The sequence below is a fragment of the Pseudophryne corroboree genome, unplaced genomic scaffold (genome assembly GCF_028390025.1).
Source record: "Pseudophryne corroboree isolate aPseCor3 unplaced genomic scaffold, aPseCor3.hap2 scaffold_699, whole genome shotgun sequence".
Taxonomy (NCBI): Eukaryota; Metazoa; Chordata; class Amphibia; order Anura; family Myobatrachidae; genus Pseudophryne; species Pseudophryne corroboree.
Window position 1 is genome coordinate 7,572 of NW_026970283.1, and position 19,518 is coordinate 27,089.

The window sequence follows — 19,518 nt, forward strand, 5'->3', positions numbered from 1 at the left end:
GTAGGATCCGCTCCTTTCTTTGTCAGAGCTACAATGGGAGCAACCAGGTCAGAAAAAGAATGAATGAACCTTCTATAATAATTCGCAAACCCTAAAAAACGCTTAATTGCTTTTAAATTGGTGGGTTGCGCCCAACTAAGGATGGCCTGGAGTTTCTTTGGTTCCATGGAAAATTATGTACCCTAAAAAAGATACTTCCGTGACATGAAACTCACACTTCTCCAGCTTGGCATATAAATGATTCTCACATAAATTTTGAAGAACCAGACGCACCTGGGTAACATGTTGTTCCATTGATTTAGAAAAAATCAGGATGTCGTCTAAGTAAACGACCACGAATTTCCCTAGGAAGTCACGGAGCACATCGTTAATGAGGTCTTGAAAAACTGCCGGAGCATTGGACAGGCCGAACGGCATCACCAGGTATTCGTAGTGACCCGACTGAGTACTGAAGGCCGTTTTCCACTCATCTCCAGATTTAATTCGGATGAGGTTGTACGCTCCTCTAAGGTCAATTTTAGAAAAAATCACAGCAGAACGTAACTGATCAAAGAGTACAGAAATCAACGGCAAAGGATAGGTGTTTTTAACTGAGATCTTATTCAGGGCTCTAAAATCAATGCAAGGTCTAAGCGAGCCATCCTTTTTCTCCACAAAGAAGAAGCCTGCACTTAAAGGAGATTTTGATGGTCTAATAAATCCTTTCTCAAGGCTCTCCTTTACATAATCATTCATAGCCGCAGTTTCTGGCCCGGATAATGCATATAATCTTCCCTTTGGCAATGCGGCACCAGAAATTAACTCAATAGCACAATCATAAGGCCGATGGGGAGGCAGAATGTCCGCATTGCCTTTGGAGAAAACATCAGCAAACTCCTGGTATTCCACCGGAATGAGTTCTGGAATGATAGCTGCTACTCTGACTGGAAACGTGATACATTCCTTATCACAAAAAGTACCCCAATGTGAAATCTCCCCCGACCGCCAATCAATGGTGGGATTATGAAAGGCCAGCCAAGGGTGACCCAGAACAACTGGAACTGCTGGGCAATGTGTAAGAAAGAACTCGATTTTCTCGGAATGTAGAGCTCCTACTGTAAGTAGTACAGGGGGTGTACGGAGAGAAATAATCCCATTAGACAGCGGACTCCCATCTAAGCCATGCATGGTGACACACCTACCCAAAGGTAACTGAGGAATGCCTAAGGCCTTAGCCCAAGTTAAATCCATAAAGTTTCCTGCAGCTCCACTGTCAACAAAAGCCGACACCAAAGAACTGAGGCTGCCAAAGGAAACTTTAACTGGGACTAAAAGGGAGTTATTCGAGGAGATAAGCTGCAGACCTAGGTGAACCCCCTCACAATTCACCTGGTCAAAGCGTTTCCCGACTTGTTTGGACAATTACGAGCAAAATGTCCCTTACCCCCACAGTACAGACAAAGACCAGAATTTTGCCTTCTGGCTCTTTCTTCAGGAGACAGCCGGGAGAGACCCATCTGCATGGTCTCCTCTACGTCTTCAGGAATGGAATATACACACGGACTTGACCTTACAGGTGCTCCTTTTTCAGCCCTCCGCTCTCTGAGACGACGATCAATCTTAATAGAAAGCTCCATGAGTTTATCGAGAGTCTCAGGAGCGGGGTACTGAAGGAGACTGTCTTTTATAGACTCTGATAAGCCGAGGCGAAACTGACTGCGCAGGGCTGGGTCATTCCAGCCACAGTCGTTCGACCAACGGCGAAACTCCGTACAATAAACCTCTGCAGGATTTCTACCCTGTCTGAGAGCGCGCAACTGACTTTCAGCGGACGCCTCTCTATCAGGGTCATCATACAAGAGCCCTAAAGACTCAAAAAAAGCGTCAATTGACAACAATGCCGGATCCTCTGCTCTTAAACCAAATGCCCAGGTCTGAGGATCCCCCTGGAGCAAAGAAATAATAAACCCGACCCGCTGAGATTCAGTACCCGAGGAAGTCGGTCTTAAACGAAAATAAAGTTTACAGGATTCTTTAAAATTAAAAAACTCTTTTCTATCACCAGAAAAACGGTCAGGCAAATGCATCTTTGGTTCAGGGACTACCCTTGGGGAAGCTCGCAAAAGATCTTCCTGCGACTTCACCCGAAGAAAAAGATCCTGAACCATCTGAGTAAGTTCTTGAATCTGGCTGACTAAGAGCTGACCAGGATTTGGCCCTAAACCTGTTGGATTCATGAGGCCGATAAACTCTCACAAAACTGAATGAGAAAAAATTAAACCCCGTTTAATTTTAAGTTTTGGTATGGCCGGTAATAATGTTATGATTCCAGCACTCTGGTCAGAGAAGATCTTATGGCAAGGACTGGAGCACTGGAACGGAATGCTGGGGAAGGGAGCAGGACAGGAAAATAGCCCCTGGCGCCCTAACTCTGTTGTCTCACCCATGTTGTCAGAAATCCCCTGCGAGACTATGGTTTCTTGAGCCCTTGGCAGCCGCGTTTGAAGGGCGGATTATGTCTGCCCAACTTCGATGCCCCCCGGTCTTAATGAGAGACAAAGGGAAACCTGAGACAGGGTGATAACAAGAGGCCCTCTAACTAAACAACCAGGCCAGGGGCTAAGCAAACTCAAAACTATAATATGTGCGGAGAAACCGCCAGGAAAAAGGACAACCAAAATATCCACTTGTCCAATTCTCCTACCCGGCACCGCCAAGTACCAGAGAGGACTTGTGGAAGCGGAACCCTCCGCAAATGCTCCAAACACAAAATATAAAAGGTAAAGCGGCTGAGCCGCAACACACGGCAGAGCCGCAACTCACGAACACCACTGGATATAAAACGGTGATCAGTCAGGACTCCAGGGAACCAAACGACCTCTTGGGATGAGATGACAACTCCCGAATACCGGACTTCTGCGGACTGGAATGACCGGATACAGCAGGACTGGAAACAGACTCTCAGCAAACAAAGGCAGCATGCAGGAAGCTATTACCGGCGTCTGTGAGAAGCCCTGGGAGTGTATTTAACAAGGAGTCCTCCAATCAGCTGCTAAAGGCTGATTAGAATAAATGCCGTGCAGCTGCCTTGCTGCACGGCCAGAGAGCAGGTGAATATCTTAATTTCCTAAAGCCTAGCAACGGGGAACGCGGTCCGCCAGTGGCGTCCCCGTTGCTAGGGTCCGTGCGGCTCAGCGCACCCGGCGTCTAGCGTTGCTAGGGAGCCGGCGGCTGTACGTGCACGGCGTCTCTAGTTGCTAGGCGCCGGGCCGCGCAGACCATCAAGCGGACCCCGGCGCCTAACAGTATGACTCCCAAAAACAACAACCGCGTCATTGGGACCAACTGCGATTTTGGCAAGTTTAGGAGCCAACCATGTTGTTGAAGAACTGTCAGGGAGAGTGCAATGTTTTGCACCAACTGGTCCCTGGATCTCGCCTTTATCAGGAGATCATCCAAGTACGGGATAATTGTGACTCCTTGCTTGCGAAGGAGAACCATAATTTCCACCATCACCCTGGTGAAAATCCTCGGAGCCGTGGACAGACCAAACGGCAATGTCTGAAATTGGTCATGACAATCCTGAATTGCAAACCTTAGGTAGCTTGAGGCAGTGGCTAAATGGGAACATGTAAGTAGGCATCCTTTATGTCTACCAAAACCATGAAATCTCCGTCCTCCGGACTGGAGATCACTGCCCTGAGAAAATTCCATCTTGAAATTGAATTTCTTTAGGAAGAAATTGAGGGATTTCAGATTTAAGATTGGTCTGACTGAGCCGTCCGGCTTCGGGACCACGAAGAGGCTTGAATAAAAACCTTCTCCCTGCTGACTAAGGCCAATTTGAACAATCGGTGAGGGGGAACGTCTTGAAACCCCAGTTTGTACCCTTGGGACACTATTTGTAAAACCCACGAGTCCAGGTCCGAATGAATCCAGAACTGACTGAAGAGTTTTAGACGTGCCCCCACTGGTGTGGGCTCCTGCAAGAAAGCCCCAGTGTCATGCAGTGGATTTGGCAGAAGCAGAGGACAATCTCTGGTCCTGCAATCTTGAAGAGGCTACAGACCTCTTCCTTTTCCTTCCTCTACCTGCAAAGAAAGGGGAATCTAAACTTCTTGCATATCTATTGGGCCAAAATGACTGCGGTAGATAATGATGCGTCTTCATCCGTTGACAGGGAACATAGGGCAAGAAGGTTGACTTACCATTGAAATGAGGATGCATCTTGCTGCCTTTCCAATGAAGCAAGTTTAATTTAGTAATAGGTGAAAAACCATCCTTACAAAGGTGTTAATCAGAGACTTGGCTTTGTGGACACTTTTCAGAGAACAAATTTGTTAGCATAAAAATAAAGCCAGAAAATGAAGAGCTGTTTAATCACTCAATTGGATTTTTCTGCCAGCATATTTTTTTTCTCTGCAACCCACTGCTAAATTGTGCTTCCTAGCTGTTTTTATAAAATCACTGAATCAAATCTAACTCTGATTACATCAGAGAAGGCCAGGTACCCTACACCATAACAGGGGGTTTGAAATTTTGACTTGTCTACTTAAAGATCACCAAAATCTGATAACAAGGTCAATTAGGTCCCTGGGTGGGATTGAACCACCAACCTTATGGTTAATAGCCGTACATACTAACTGATTGCGCCACAGAGACACTTTGCAAAAGTTCATACTGACAAAGGCTAATAAGCATTCATCTAAAACGTTTCCTAGAAAAACTTTAAAAAGTCAATAATCTGGAGAGTTTTTGTAAGATGTTTCTTCCATCAACCAACGAAGAAACACATTGGTACTTTCCCATGATGAGTGAGTGCTTCAGGATCTCTTGCACTTACATGTGCAGCAGAGTACTGCAATGGAAGCATGCTGGGCCCATAACCCAGAGGTAGGCAGATTGAAACTATCCTCTGCTATATGCATTTTTTTTTGTTAATTAAAGTAATCCAAAACTGGGATTGATATTTTGTCTCTTTTATTTTTACTTAAAGTACAATAACTTTTACCATTTTAATTTGTTTTAATAGAATATCGACAGTATTGTTTTCTTTCAAAAATCCACTTCATTTTCTGTACCCTATTATTAAAATGGTAATTGACAAAAACAAACTACATTGTCACCAGAAGAGCAATACAAAATGTACAAGTGATATATTAAAATCATCTTTCCAGCTTGAATTTCAATGATGCATTGGGTCAACAATTTTGTGAGAAACATCTTCACCCTTAAATAAAGATTTTCTTAATTCCTTACCTGTGTGCTAATTAGATATCACCTTGTTTTCACATTAAACAGACTTCCACATGAGAAAGCAGCAAGGATGCAGTGGCGTTAATGTTTCCTGGTGTCAACCTGTATTATTTCAGTAGACATTGAAATGAGGATACATCTTGCTGCCTTTCCAATGAAGCAAGTTTAATTTAGTAATAGGTGAAAAACCATCCCTACAAAGGTGTTAATCAGAGACTTGGCTTTGTGGACACTTTTCAGAGAACAAATTTGTTAGCATAAAAATAAAGCCAGAAAATGAAGAGCTGTTTAATCACGCAATTTGATTTTTTTGCCAGCATATTTCTTTTTCTCTGCAACCCACTGCTAAATTGTGCTTCCTAGATGTTTTTATAAAATCACTGAATCAAATCTAACTCTGATTACATCAGAGAAGGCCAGGTACCCTACACCATAACAGGGGGTATGAAATTTGACTTGTCTACTTAAAGATCACCAAAATCTGATAACAAGGTCAATTACGTCCCTGGGTGGGATTGAACCACCAACCTTTTGGTTAATAGCCGTACACACTAACTGATTGCGCCACAGAGACACTTTGCAAAAGTCCATACTGACAATTGCTAATAAGCATTCATCTAAAACGATTCCTAGAAAAACTTAAAAAAGTCAATAATCTGGAGAGTTTTTGTAAGATGTTTCTTCTATCAACCAACGAAGAAACACATTGGTACTTTCCCATGATGAGTGAGTGCTTCAGGATCTCTTGCACTTACATGTGCGGCAGAGTACAGCAATGGAAGCATGCTGGGCCTATAACCCAGAGGTAGGCAGATTGAAACTATCCTCTGCTATATGCATTTTTTTGTTTGTTAATTAAAGTAATCCAAAACTGGGATTGATATTTTGGCTCTTTTATTTTTACTTAAAGTACAATAACTTTTACCATTTTAATTTGTTTTAATAGTATATTGACAGTATTGTTTTCTTTCAAAAATCCACTTAATTTTCTTTACCCTATTATTAAAATGGTAATTGACAAAAACAAACTACATTGTCACCAGAAGAGCAATACAAAATGTACAAGTGATATATTAAAATCATCTTTCCAGCTTGAATTTCAATGATGCATTGGGGCAACGATTTTGTGAGAAACATCTTCACCCTTTAATAAAGATTTTCTTAATTCCTTACCTGTGTGCTAATTAGATATCACCTTGTTTTCACATTAAACAGACTTCCACATGAGAAAGCAGCAAGGATGCAGTGGCGTTAATGTTTCCTGGTGTCAACCTGTATTATTTCAGTAGACATTGAAATGAGGATGCATCTTGCTGCCTTTCCAATGAAGCAAGTTTAATTTAGTAATAGGTGAAAAACCATCCTTACAAAGGTGTTAATCAGAGACTTGGCTTTGTGGACACTTTTCAGAGAACAAATTTGTTAGCATAAAAATAAAGCCAGAAAATAAAGAGCTGTTTAATCACTCAATTGGATTTTTCTGCCTGCATATTTTTTTTCTCTGCAAACCACTGCTAAATTGTGCTTCCTAGCTGTTTCTATAAAATCACTGAATCAAATCTAACTCTGATTACATCAGAGAAGGCCAGGTACCCTACACCATAACAGGGGGTTTGAAATTTTGACTTGTCTACTTAAAGATCACCAAAATCTGATAACAAGGTCAATTAGGTACCTGGGTGGGATTGAACCACCAACCTTTTGGTTAATAGCCGTACATACTAACTGATTGCGCCACAGAGACACTTTGTAAAAGTATATACTGACAAAGGCTAATAAGCATTCATCTAAAACGTTTCCTAGAAAAACTTTAAAAAGTCAATAATCTGGAGAGTTTTTGTAAGATGTTTCTTCCATCAACCAACGAAGAAACACATTGGTACTTTCCCATGATGAGTGAGTGCTTCAGGATCTCTTGCACTTACATGTGCAGCAGAGTACAGCAATGGAAGCATGCTGGGCCCATAACCCAGAGGTAGGCAGATTGAAACTATCTTCTGCTATATGCATTTTTTTTGTTAATTAAAGAAATCCAAAACTGGGATTGATATTTTGGCTCTTTTATTTTTACTTAAAGTACAACAACTTTTACCATTTTAATTTGTTTTAATAGTATATTGACAGTATTGGTTTCTTTCAAAAATCCACTTCATTTTCTTTACCCTATTATTAAAATGGTAATTGACAAAAACAAACTACATTGTCACCAGAAGAGCAATACAAAATGTACAAGTGATATATTAAAATCATATTTCCAGCTTGAATTTCAATGATGCATTGGGGCAACGATTTTGTGAGAAACATCTTCACCCTTAAATAAAGATTTTCTTAATTCCTTACCTGTGTGCTAATTAGATATCACCTTGTTTTCATATTAAACAGACTTCCACATGAGAAAGCAGCAAGGATGCAGTGGCGTTAATGTTTCCTGGTGTCAACTTGTATTATTTCAGTAGACATTGAAATGAGGATGCATCTTGCTGCCTTTCCAATTAAGCAAGTTTAATTTAGTAATAGGTGAAAAACCATCCTTACAAAGGTGTTAATCAGAGACTTGGCTTTGTGGACACTTTTCAGAGAACAAATTTGTTAGCATAAAAATAAAGCCAGAAAATGAAGAGCTGTTTAATCACTCGATTGGATTTTTCTGCCAGCATATTTTTTTTCTCTGCAACCCACTGCTAAATTGTGCTTCCTAGCTGTTTTTTTATAAAATCACTGAATCAAATCTAACTCTGATTACATCAGAGAAGGCCATGTACCCTACACCATAAGAGGGGGTTTGAAATTTTGACTTGTCTACTTAAATATCACCAAAATCTGATCACAAGTTTAATTACGTCCCTGGGTGGGATTGAACCACCAACCTTTCGGTTAATAGCCGAACACACTAACCGATTGCGCCACAGAGACACTTTGCAAAAAGTGCTTACTGACAAAGGTTAATAAGCATACATCTAGAACGTTTCCTAGAAAAACATAAAAAAATCAATAATCTGGAGAGTTTTTGTAAGATGTTTCTTCCATCAACCAACGAATAAACACATTGGTACTTTCCCATGATGAGTGAGTGCTTCAGGATCTCTTGCACTTACATGTGCAGCAGAGTACTGCAATGGAAGCATGCTGGACCCATAACCCAGAGGTAGGCAGATTGAAACTATCCTTTGCTATATGCATTTTTTTTGTTAATTTAAGTAATCAAAACTGGGATTGATATTTTTGCTCTTTTATTTTTACTTAAAGTACAATAACTTTTACCATTTTAATTTGTTTTAATAGTATATTGACAGTATAGTTTTCTTTCAAAAATCCACTTAATTTTCTTTACCCTGTTATTAAAATGGTAATTGACAAAAAAAACTACATTGTCACCAGAAGAGCAATACAAAATGTACAAGTGATATATTAAAATCATCTTTCCAGCTTGAATTTCAATGATGCATTGGGGCAACAATTTTGTGAGAAACATCTTCACCCTTAAATAAAGATTTTCGTAATTCCTTACCTGTGTGCTAATTAGATATCACCTTGTTTTCACATTAAACAGACTTCCACATGAGAAAGCAGCAAGGATGCAGTGGCGTTAATGTTTCCTGGTGTCAACCTGTATTATTTCAGTAGACATTGAAATGAGGATGCATCTTGCTGCCTTTCCAATGAAGCAAGTTTAATTTAGTAATAGGTGAAAAACCATCCCTACAAAGGTGTTAATCAGAGACTTGGCTTTGTGGACACTTTTCAGAGAACAAATTTGTTAGCATAAAAATTAAGCAAGAAAATTAAGAGCTGTTAAATCAAGCAATTTGATTTTTTTGCAAGCATATTTCTTTTTCTCTGCAACCCACTGCTAAATTGTGCTTCCTAGATGTTTTTATAAAATCACTGAATCAAATCTAACTCTGATTACATCAGAGAAGGCCAGGTACCCTACACAATAAGAGGGGGTTTGAAATTTTGACTTGTCTACTTAAATATCACCAAAATCTGATGACAAGGTCAATTACGTCCCTGGGTGGGATTGAACCACCAACCTTTTGGTTAAAAGCCGTACACACTAACTGATTGTGCCACAGAGACACTTTGCAAAAGTACATACTGACAAAGGCTAATAAGCATTCATCTAAAACGTTTCCTAGAAAAACTTAATAAAGTCAATAATCTGGAGAGTTTTTGTAAGATGTTTCTTCTATCAACCAACGAAGAAACACATTGGTACTTTCCCATGATGAGTGAGTGCTTCAGGATCTCTTGCACTTACATGTGCAGCAGAGTACAGCAATGGAAGCATGCTGGGCCCATAACCCAGATGTAGGCAGATTGAAACTATCCTCTGCTATATGCATTTTTTTGTTTGTTAATTAAAGTAATCCAAAACTGGGATTGATATTTTGGCTCTTTTATTTTTACTTAAAGTACAATAACTTTTACCATTTTAATTTGTTTTAATAGTATATTGACAGTATTGTTTTCTTTCAAAAATCCACTTAATTTTCTTTACACTATTATTAAAATGGTAATTGACAAAAACAAACTACATTGTCACCAGAAGAGCAATACAAAATGTACAAGTGATATATTAAAATCATCTTTCCAGCTTGAATTTCAATGATGCATTGGGGCAACGATTTTGTGAGAAACATCTTCACCCTTAAATAAAGATTTTCTTAATTCCTTACCTGTGTGCTAATTAGATATCACCTTGTTTTCACATTAAACAGACTTCCACATGAGAAAGCAGCAAGGATGCAGTGGCGTTAATGTTTCCTGGTGTCAACCTGTATTATTTCAGTAGACATTGAAATGAGGATGCATCTTGCTGCCTTTCCAATGAAGCAAGTTTAATTTAGTAATAGGTGAAAAACCATCCTTACAAAGGTGTTAATCAGAGACTTGGCTTTGTGGACACTTTTCAGAGAACAAATTTGTTAGCATAAAAATAAAGCCAGAAAATAAAGAGCTGTTTAATCACTCAATTGGATTTTTCTGCCAGCATATTTTTTTTCTCTGCTACCCACTGCTAAATTGTGCTTCCTAGCTTTTTTTATAAAATCACTGAATCAAATCTAACTCTGATTACATCAGAGAAGGCCAGGTACCCTACACAATAACAGGGGGTATGAAATTTGACTTGTCTACTTAAAGATCACAAAAATCTGATAACAAGGTCAATTACGTCCCTGGGTGGGATTGAACCACTAACCTTTTGGTTAATAGCCGTACATACTAACTGATTGCGCCACAGAGACACTTTGCAAAAGTACATACTGACAAATGCTAATAAGCATTCATCTAAAACGTTTCCTAGAAAAACTTAAAAAAGTAAATAATCTGGAGAGTTTTTGTAAGATGTTTCTTCTATCAACCAACGAAGAAACACATTGGTACTTTCCCATGATGAGTGAGTGCTTCAGGATCTCTTGCACTTACATGTGCAGCAGAGTACAGCAATGGAAGCATGCTGGGCCCATAACCCAGAGGTAGGCAGATTGAAACTATCCTCTGCTATATGCATTTTTTTTTGTTAATTAAAGTAATCCAAAACTGGGATTGATATTTTGTCTCTTTTATTTTTACTTAAAGTACAATAACTTTTACCATTTTAATTTGTTTTAATAGTATATTGACAGTATTGTTTTCTTTCAAAAATCCACTTAATTTTCTTTACCCTATTATTAAAATGGTAATTGACAAAAACAAACTACATTGTCACCAGAAGAGCAATACAAAATGTACAAGTGATATATTAAAATCATCTTTCCAGCTTGAATTTCAACGATGCATTGGGGCAACGATTTTGTGAGAAACATCTTCACCCTTAAATAAAGATTTTCTTAATTCCTTACCTGTGTGCTAATTAGATATCACCAAACAAGGCTTCACCTTCATAGGGAAGAGACTCCCTTTCTTCTTGGAGTCAGCATCAGCATTCTCTTGGTGAATCCACAATGCCCTCCTATCCGACACTGCCATGAAATTGGCCCGTGAACTCAAGAGTCCTATATCCCTTGCAGTCTCACGTAAGTATGCTGCAGTGTCCTTGATATGATACAACGTAAGGAGTATCCCATCTCTCCAGGGTATCTATATCGGATGACAAGGTATTCGACCAATTCTTGAATACTACTACTCACCCATGCACATGTATTTGTATTCTGTCCGCGGCGGGAAATGAATAAACAACCAGAATCCTTTTGGGGATTTGAAACCATTTTGTCGAGCTGGCCCAGACTTTCTCAAACAGAGATGGAGGAACGTTACATCAGCTTTCATTATATATCTATATATACATACATATAGACCCCTTTGTCAGGAACAGCAGGGTCTTCAGTGATTTTAATATGTCCATAATATCCACAATCATGTACTGAATGCTCCTTGCCAATATTGGATCTAATCAGGAAACTTATGGTCGACATAAGTATCAGTATCCGTGTCAGTATCAGTGTGTAGTAACTGGGCAAAATAACATTTTTGCGACCCAGCGGGGCCTGAGGGAAAAGAAACATAGCCATGAATATCACATCTATTCTCTACGTCTGTGTCTGGGACACAGATTTATCCAACCTTACTCTGATATTACTGAAACATTTACCCAGTCAGTTATCGGTGGTGCCAACAGGGCCACCATCATATGTCTGCATTCCTAATATAGTTTCCTCTTGGGAAAAACAGGTCAGATTTCTTTGTCTCAGATCTTCCTCTAGCCTTGTTCTTCTTTTGAGAGTTCCCTTGTGCTGCCTCAGTTGGATCTCCTTCACTTGACAGGGGGGTGCCCGAGCAGCGACCCTCCCCAGCTCTAGCCCAACTCCTACTTACGTGCCAAGTGAGATACTATGATCAGGAAGGTGCTTCTCCCAGGGCAAGGCTCACCCATTGCACTCTGGGTGTGCTGCTCCTGCGATTTCCCCAAATGTGGGACACTTGACTGCATAATTTGTGTTTCCACTGGTCTGCTTTCATATAATTCAGATCTCTTTGTCTCAGGTCTCTCTCCAGCCTAGTTTGCTGTCTGTTTCCACTTCTTTTTTTTTTGAGCCCCTCCCTTCTATACCCTTGTGCACTATCCTGACTTCTCCTCCTGTCTGCTTACTTTGTGCCTTCCAACGCACAATGCGAACTACAGGTAGTGCTGCAGTGCCCACACCCTTTTACTTGCCTTACAGAGCAGCTCTGGAGCTGTTACAGTGCCCAGCTGCTGCAAGAAATCAGCTTGAATGCTTCAGGGGCTGGGGCATAGCCAACATGAGCCCCACACCGAAGGAGGGTGGAGGTGTTTAATGCGAACTAGGGGTCATCCAAGCGCCGCAAAAGGCCGCCATGCCCTGCACGCCCCTTTTCTCTTTTCATATGCAGATGAGGGTTGAAGCCAACTTTGACCCACTGCTTGGATGACATCACCGTATGCAAATCCATCTGCTGCAGGCCTTCCCCCAGGAATGCTTGTACTAGTTGTTGCATTTGGTTTGTTGTTTGGGGGTGCTTCAGTATTAGGCAGCCTTCTGCCCTCCCATGTTCATCTGAAAATATGTGTTCTCCCTGCAGTTGTTGTCCCCAGATGAGAGTTCCCTTGTGCTGCCTCAGTTGAATCTCCTTTACTTGACAGAGATGTGCCTGAGCAGCGGCCCTCCCCAGCTCTATCCCAAATCATACTTATTTTGCATAGGAGATACCATGGTCATGAAGATTGTTCTCCCAGGGTGAGGTTCATTCATTGCATTCTGAGTATGCTAACCCCTGTGATTTCCCCAAATGTGGGAAACTCGACTGCATTATTTGTGGTAGTGGGGGACTGTGTTTGTGCTTTCCTCTGGTCAGCTCTGGTAAAAGTCAGATTTCTTTGTCTCAGATCTTCCTCTAGCCTTGTTCTTCTTTCGAGAGTTCCCTTGTGCTGCCTCAGTTGGATCTCCTTCATTTGACAGGGGGGTGCCCGAGCAGCGACCCTCCCCAGCTCTAGCCCAACTCCTACTTACCTGCCAGGTGAGATACTATGATCATGAAGGTGCTTCTCCCAGGGCAAGACTCACCCATTGCACTCTGGGTGTGCTGCCCCTGTGATTTCCCCAAATGTGGGAAACTTGGCTGCATAATTTGTGTTTCCACTGGTCGGCTTTCATATAATTCAGATTTCTTTGTCTTAGGTCTCTCTCCAGCCTAGTTTGCTGTCTGCTGGCATACTCTCTCTCTGTCTCTCCAAAGGGCCTTGTGGGGAAACTGTCTTCAGAAAAAGCATTCCCTGTGTGTGTAGTGTGTCGGTACACGTGTGTCGACATGTCTGAGGAAGAAGGCTATATTAGAGAGGAGCGGGAGCAAATGAACGTGGTGTCTCCGCCGACACCTGATTGGATGGATATGTGGAATGTTTAAAATGCTAGTGTAAACTCATTGCACAAAAGATTAGACAAGGCAGAAGCTTTGGGACAGTCAGGGTCTCAACCAATGCCTAATCCTATGTCGCAGGGACTGTCAGGGTCTCATAAGCGCCCACTATCCAGATTGTTGACACAGATACCGACACGGATTCTGACTCCAGTGTCGATTACGATGATGCAAAGTTACAGCCAAAATTGGCAAAATACATTTGATATATGATTATGGCAATAAAAGATGTTTTGCACATCACAGAGGAGCCCCCTATCCCTGACAAGAGGGTACATATGTACAAGGGAAAGAAGCCTGAGGTAACCTTTCCCCCCTCACACGAGCTGAACGAGTTATGTGAAAAAGCTTGGGAATCTCCTGCAGATTTCCAAAAGGATTCCCCTTTCCCATCAACGGATAGGTTACGATGGGAATCCTCCCCTTGGGTGGACAAAGCATTAACACGCTTATCCAAGAAGGTAGCCCTCCCGTCCCAGGATACGGCTACCCTCAAAGAGTCTGCTGACCGCAAACAGGAGATTACCCTGAAGTCCATTTATACACATTCAGGTACCTTACTCAGACCGGCAATTGCGTCGGCCTGGGTGTGTAGTGCTGTAGCGGCATGGACGGATACCCTAGATAAGGCTACTATTTTATTGCCCCTGGGGCATATAAGAGATGCTGTCCTATATATGTGTGTATGCAAACTACAGGTGGTGCTGCAGGGCTCACACCCTTTTACTTGTCTTGTAGAGCAACTCTGGAGCTGTTACTGGGTCCAGCTGCTGCAAGAAATCAGCTTGAATGCTTCAGGGGCTTGGGCATGGCCAACATGAGCCCCACACTGATGGGGGTGTATAAAGCGATCTAGGGGTCATCCAAGCGCAACCCCACAAAGGCCGCCATGCCCTGCGTGACCATTTTCTCTTTTCATATGCAGACGAGGGTTGCAGCCAACTATGCCCATTGCTTGGATGACATCACCGTATGCAAATCCGTCTGCTGCAGACCTTTCCCCAGGAATGCTTGTACTAGTTGTTGCATATGGTTTGATGTTTGAGGGTGCTTCAGTATTAGGCAGCCTTCCGCCCTCTCATGTTCATCTGAAAATATGTGGTCTCCCTGCAGTTCCCTTGTGCTTCCTCAGTTGAATCTCCTTAACTTGACGGGTGTGTGCCCGAGCAGCCGCCCTCCACAGCCCTATCCCAGCACATGCTTTTCTTGCGTATGAGATCTCTTGATCATGAAGATAGTTCTCACAGGGTGAGGTTCATCCATTACATTTTAAAGTAGGAAGGTACAAATTACATATTCAAATTACATATATGTGCTGGATTCAAATGTTTTCCCCCCTTCCTTTCTCAATTGTGCCCATCAGCAGCTATTCTAATGTTGCTGCCAATGGGTGTGACACATTCATTTCTTCTGTGGGGTACACTGGACTCCACAAGGATTCACATTGGGGTGTAGAGTAGGATCTTGATCTGAGGCACCAACAGGCTCAAAGCTTTTGACTGTTCCCAAGATGCTCAGCGCCCCCTCCTCTATAACCTCGCTTCCATGAACAGGGAGCTCAGTTTGTAGTTGGTGCCTTCAGTAGCAGGCCACTTAAGAGGGGGCTGCCTCAGGCAGCCTATTCTTAGCTATTAATTTTGACAAGAAAAGAAGAACTTTTATTTATAAGAATCTACAAGGGCTGCAGCGGCCCTCCCCAGCCCTATCCCAAATCATACTTATTTTGCATAGGAGATACCATGGTCATGAAGATTGTTCTCCCAGGGTGAGGTTCATTCATTGCATTCTGGGTATGCTGACCCCTGTGATTTCCCCAAATGTGGGAAACTCAACTGCATTATTTGTGGTAGTGGGGGACTGTGTTTGTGCTTTCTTCTGGTCAACTCCCCCCTCTTCCTGCTGTGTTCGGCCACCCCCTACCCCCTCCTCTCCCTGCCGTGTGTCCGGTCACCCTCCCCTCTCTGCTGTGTGTCCAGCCACCCCCCCCCCTCTCAGCTGTGTGTCCGGCCACCCCCCCCAGACACGCAGCGCCTGACACACACAGACATGCAACGCCTGACACGCATACGCATATGCAGCGCTGGACGCACACGCACACAGCACCTGACACACACACACACACACACAGCACCTGACACACACGCACACACACAGCACCTGACACACACACACACAGCACCTGACACTCACACGGACCTGACACACGCGCACACACTCACACGCAGCACCTGACACACGCACACACAGACGCAGCACCTGACACTCACACGGACCTGACACACACGCACACACTCACACGCGGCGCCTGACGCACATAGACACGCGGCGCCTGACGCACATAGACACGCGGCGCCTGACGCACACGCGGCGCCTGACGCACACGCGGCGCCTGACGCACACGCGGCGCCTGACAGACACGCGGCGCCTGACACACACGCACAGGCAGCGCCTGGCACACACGCACAGGCAGCGCCTGACACACACGCAGCGCCTGACACACACAGACACGCAGCGCCTGACACACACAGACACGCAGCGCCTAACGCACAGGCAGCGCCTGACACACACACGCACCTGACACTCACATGCTCCTGACACACGAAGCATGATGGCCTAACAGGAGGCTTTAAAATTTTCTTTCTAGTGACCTTCGTTTGGGAGAAAAATGCAAAGGTACAAGACAGCTTTTCCTTGCCAATATCTCTCTTTTGCAAAGAGCTGCGCATTGGAAAATTCAGGGCTATGTCGTGTAGATGATGGCCTAACAGGAGGCTTTAAAATTATCTTTCTAGTGTCCTTCGTTTGGGAGAAAAATGCAAAGGTACAAGACAGCTTTTCCTTGCCAATATCTCTCTTTTGCAAAGAGCTGCGCATTGGAAAATTCAGGGCTATGTCGTGTAGATGATGGCCTAACAGGAGGCTTTAAAATTATCTTTCTAGTGTCCTTCGTTTGGGAGAAAAATGCAAAGGTACAAGACAGCTTTTCCTTGCCAATATCTCTCTTTTGCAAAGAGCTGCGCATTGGAAAATTCAGGGCTATGTCGTGTAGATGATGGCCTAACAGGAGGCTTTAAAATTTTCTTTCTAGTGTCCTTCGTTTGGGAGAAAAATGCAAAGGTACAAGACAGCTTTTCCTTGCCAATATCTCTCTTTTGCAAAGAGCTGCGCATTGGAAAATTCAGGGCTATGTCGTGTAGATGATGGCCTATCAGGAGGCTTTAACATTTTCTTTCTAGTGTCCTTCGTTTGGGAGAAAAATGCAAAGGTACAAGACAGCTTTTCCTTGCCAATATCTCTCTTTTGCAAAGAGCTGCGCATTGGAAAATTCAGGGCTATGTCGTGTAGATGATGGCCTAACAGGAGGCTTTAAAATTTTCTTTCTAGTGTCCTTCGTTTGGGAGAAAAATGCAAAGGTACAAGACAACTTTTCCTTGCCAATATCTCTCTTTTGCAAAGAGCTGCGCATTGGAAAATTCAGGGCTATGTCGTGTAGATGATGGCCTAACAGGAGGCTTTAAAATTTTCTTTCTAGTGACCTTCGTTTGGGAGAAAAATGCAAAGGTACAAGACAGCTTTTCCTTGCCAATATCTCTCTTTTGCAAAGAGCTGCGCATTGGAAAATTCAGGGCTATGTCGTGTAGATGATGGCCTAACAGGAGGCTTTAAAATTATCTTTCTAGTGTCCTTCGTTTGGGAGAAAAATGCAAAGGTACAAGACAGCTTTTCCTTGCCAATATCTCTCTTTTGCAAAGAGCTGCGCATTGGAAAATTCAGGGCTATGTCGTGTAGATGATGGCCTAACAGGAGGCTTTAAAATTATCTTTCTAGTGTCCTTCGTTTGGGAGAAAAATGCAAAGGTACAAGACAGCTTTTCCTTGCCAATATCTCTCTTTTGCAAAGAGCTGCGCATTGGAAAATTCAGGGCTATGTCGTGTAGATGATGGCCTAACAGGAGGCTTTAAAATTTTCTTTCTAGTGTCCTTCGTTTGGGAGAAAAATGCAAAGGTACAAGACAGCTTTTCCTTGCCAATATCTCTCTTTTGCAAAGAGCTGGGCATTGGAAAATTCAGGGCTATACCGTGTAGATGAAGCACTAACAGGAGGCTTTAAAATTTTCTTTCTAGTGTCCTTCGTTTGGGAGAAAAATGCAAAGGTACAAGACAGCTTTTCCTTGCCAATATCTCTCTTTTGCAAAGAGCTGCGCATTGGAAAATTCAGGGCTATGCCGTGTAGATGATGGCCTAACAGGAGGCTTAAAAATTTTCTTTCTAGTGTCCTTCGTTTGGGAGAAAAATGCAAAGGTACAAGACAGCTTTTCCTTGCCAATATCTCTCTTTTGCAAAGAGCTGCGCATTGGAAAATTCAGGGCTATGTCGTGTAGATGATGGCCTAACAGGAGGCTTTAAAATTTTCTTTCTAGTGACCTTCGTTTGGGAGAAAAATGCAAAGGTACAAGACAGCTTTTCCTTGCCAATATCTCTCTTTTGCAAAGAGCTGCGCATTGGAAAATTCAGGGCTATGTCGTGTAGATGATGGCCTAACAGGAGGCTTTAAAATTTTCTTTCTAGTGTCCTTCGTTTGGGAGAAAAATGCAAAGGTACAAGACAGCTTTTCCTTGCCAATATCTTTCTTTTGCAAAGAGCTGCGCATTGGAAAATTCAGGGCTATGTCGTGTAGATGATGGCCTAACAGTAGGCTTTAAAATTATCTTTCTAGTGTCCTTCGTTTGGGAGAAAAATGCAAAGGTACAAGACAGCTTTTCCTTGCCAATATCTCTCTTTTGCAAAGAGCTGCGCATTGGAAAATTCAGGGCTATACCGTGTAGATGAAGCACTATCAGGAGGCTTTAAAATTTTCATTCTAGTGTCCTTCGTTTGGGAGAAAAATGCAAAGGTACAAGACAGCTTTTCCTTGCCAATATCTCTCCTTTGCAAAGAGCTGCGCATTGGAAAATTCAGGGCTATGCCGTGTAGATGATGGCCTAACAGGAAGCTTTAAAATTTTCTTTCTAGTGTCCTTCGTTTGGGAGAAAAATGCAAAGGTACAAGACAGCTTTTCCTTGCCAATATCTCTCTTTTGCAAAGAGCTGTGCATTGGAAAATTCAGGGCTATGTCGTGTAGATGATGGCCTAACAGGAGGCTTTAAAATTATCTTTCTAGTGTCCTTCGTTTGGGAGAAAAATGCAAAGGTACAAGACAGCTTTTCCTTGCCAATATCTCTCTTTTGCAAAGAGCTACGCATTGGAAAATTCAGGGCTATGTCTTGTAGATGATGGCCTAACAGTAGGCTTTAAAATTTTCTTTCTAGTGTCCTTCGTTTGGGAGAAAAATGCAAAGGTACAAGACAGCTTTTCCTTGCCAATATCTCTCTTTTGCAAAGAGCTACGCATTGGAAAATTCAGGGCTATGTCTTGTAGATGATGGCCTAACAGTAGGCTTTAAAATTTTCTTTCTAGTGTCCTTCTTTTGGGAGAAAAATGCAAAGGTACAAGACAGCTTTTCCTTGCCAATATCTCTCTTTTGCAAAGAGCTGCGCATTGGAAAATTCAGGGCTATGTCGTGTAGATGATGGCCTAACAGGAGGCTTTAAAATTATCTTTCTAGTGTCCTTCGTTTGGGAGAAAAATGCAAAGGTACAAGACAGCTTTTCCTTGCCAATATCTCTCTTTTGCAAAGAGCTACGCATTGGAAAATTCAGGGCTATGTCGTGTAGATGATGGCCTAACAGGAGGCTTTAACATTTTCTTTCTAGTGTCCTTCGTTTGGGAGAAAAATGCAATGGTACAAGACAGCTTTTCCTTGCCAATATCTCTCTTTTGCAAAGAGCTGCGCATTGGAAAATTCAGGGCTATGTCGTGTAGATGATGGAATAACAGGAGGCTTTAAAATTTTCTTTCTAGTGTC

General features: G+C 42.4%; 5 non-coding genes across 5 annotated transcripts; 4 read left to right on the plus strand and 1 right to left on the minus strand.

Annotated features, from left to right (window-relative positions):
• Positions 1 to 8,074: 8,074 nt before the first annotated feature.
• Positions 8,075 to 8,148, minus strand: TRNAN-AUU (transfer RNA asparagine (anticodon AUU)). The gene has a single exon. It is a non-coding gene; the product is annotated as a tRNA-Asn (tRNA).
• Positions 8,149 to 12,046: 3,898 nt separating this feature from the next.
• LOC135038120 (U1 spliceosomal RNA) lies at positions 12,047 to 12,209 on the plus strand. Its single transcript, XR_010232536.1, has one exon. It is a non-coding gene; the product is annotated as a U1 spliceosomal RNA (small nuclear RNA).
• A 675-nt stretch (positions 12,210 to 12,884) lies between these two features.
• Positions 12,885 to 13,048, plus strand: LOC135038095 (U1 spliceosomal RNA). Its single transcript, XR_010232512.1, has one exon. It is a non-coding gene; the product is annotated as a U1 spliceosomal RNA (small nuclear RNA).
• Positions 13,049 to 13,200: 152 nt separating this feature from the next.
• On the plus strand, positions 13,201 to 13,363 carry LOC135038121 (U1 spliceosomal RNA). Its single transcript, XR_010232537.1, has one exon. It is a non-coding gene; the product is annotated as a U1 spliceosomal RNA (small nuclear RNA).
• Positions 13,364 to 15,328: 1,965 nt separating this feature from the next.
• On the plus strand, positions 15,329 to 15,492 carry LOC135038102 (U1 spliceosomal RNA). Its single transcript, XR_010232519.1, has one exon. It is a non-coding gene; the product is annotated as a U1 spliceosomal RNA (small nuclear RNA).
• The last annotated feature ends 4,026 nt before the right edge of the window (positions 15,493 to 19,518 follow it).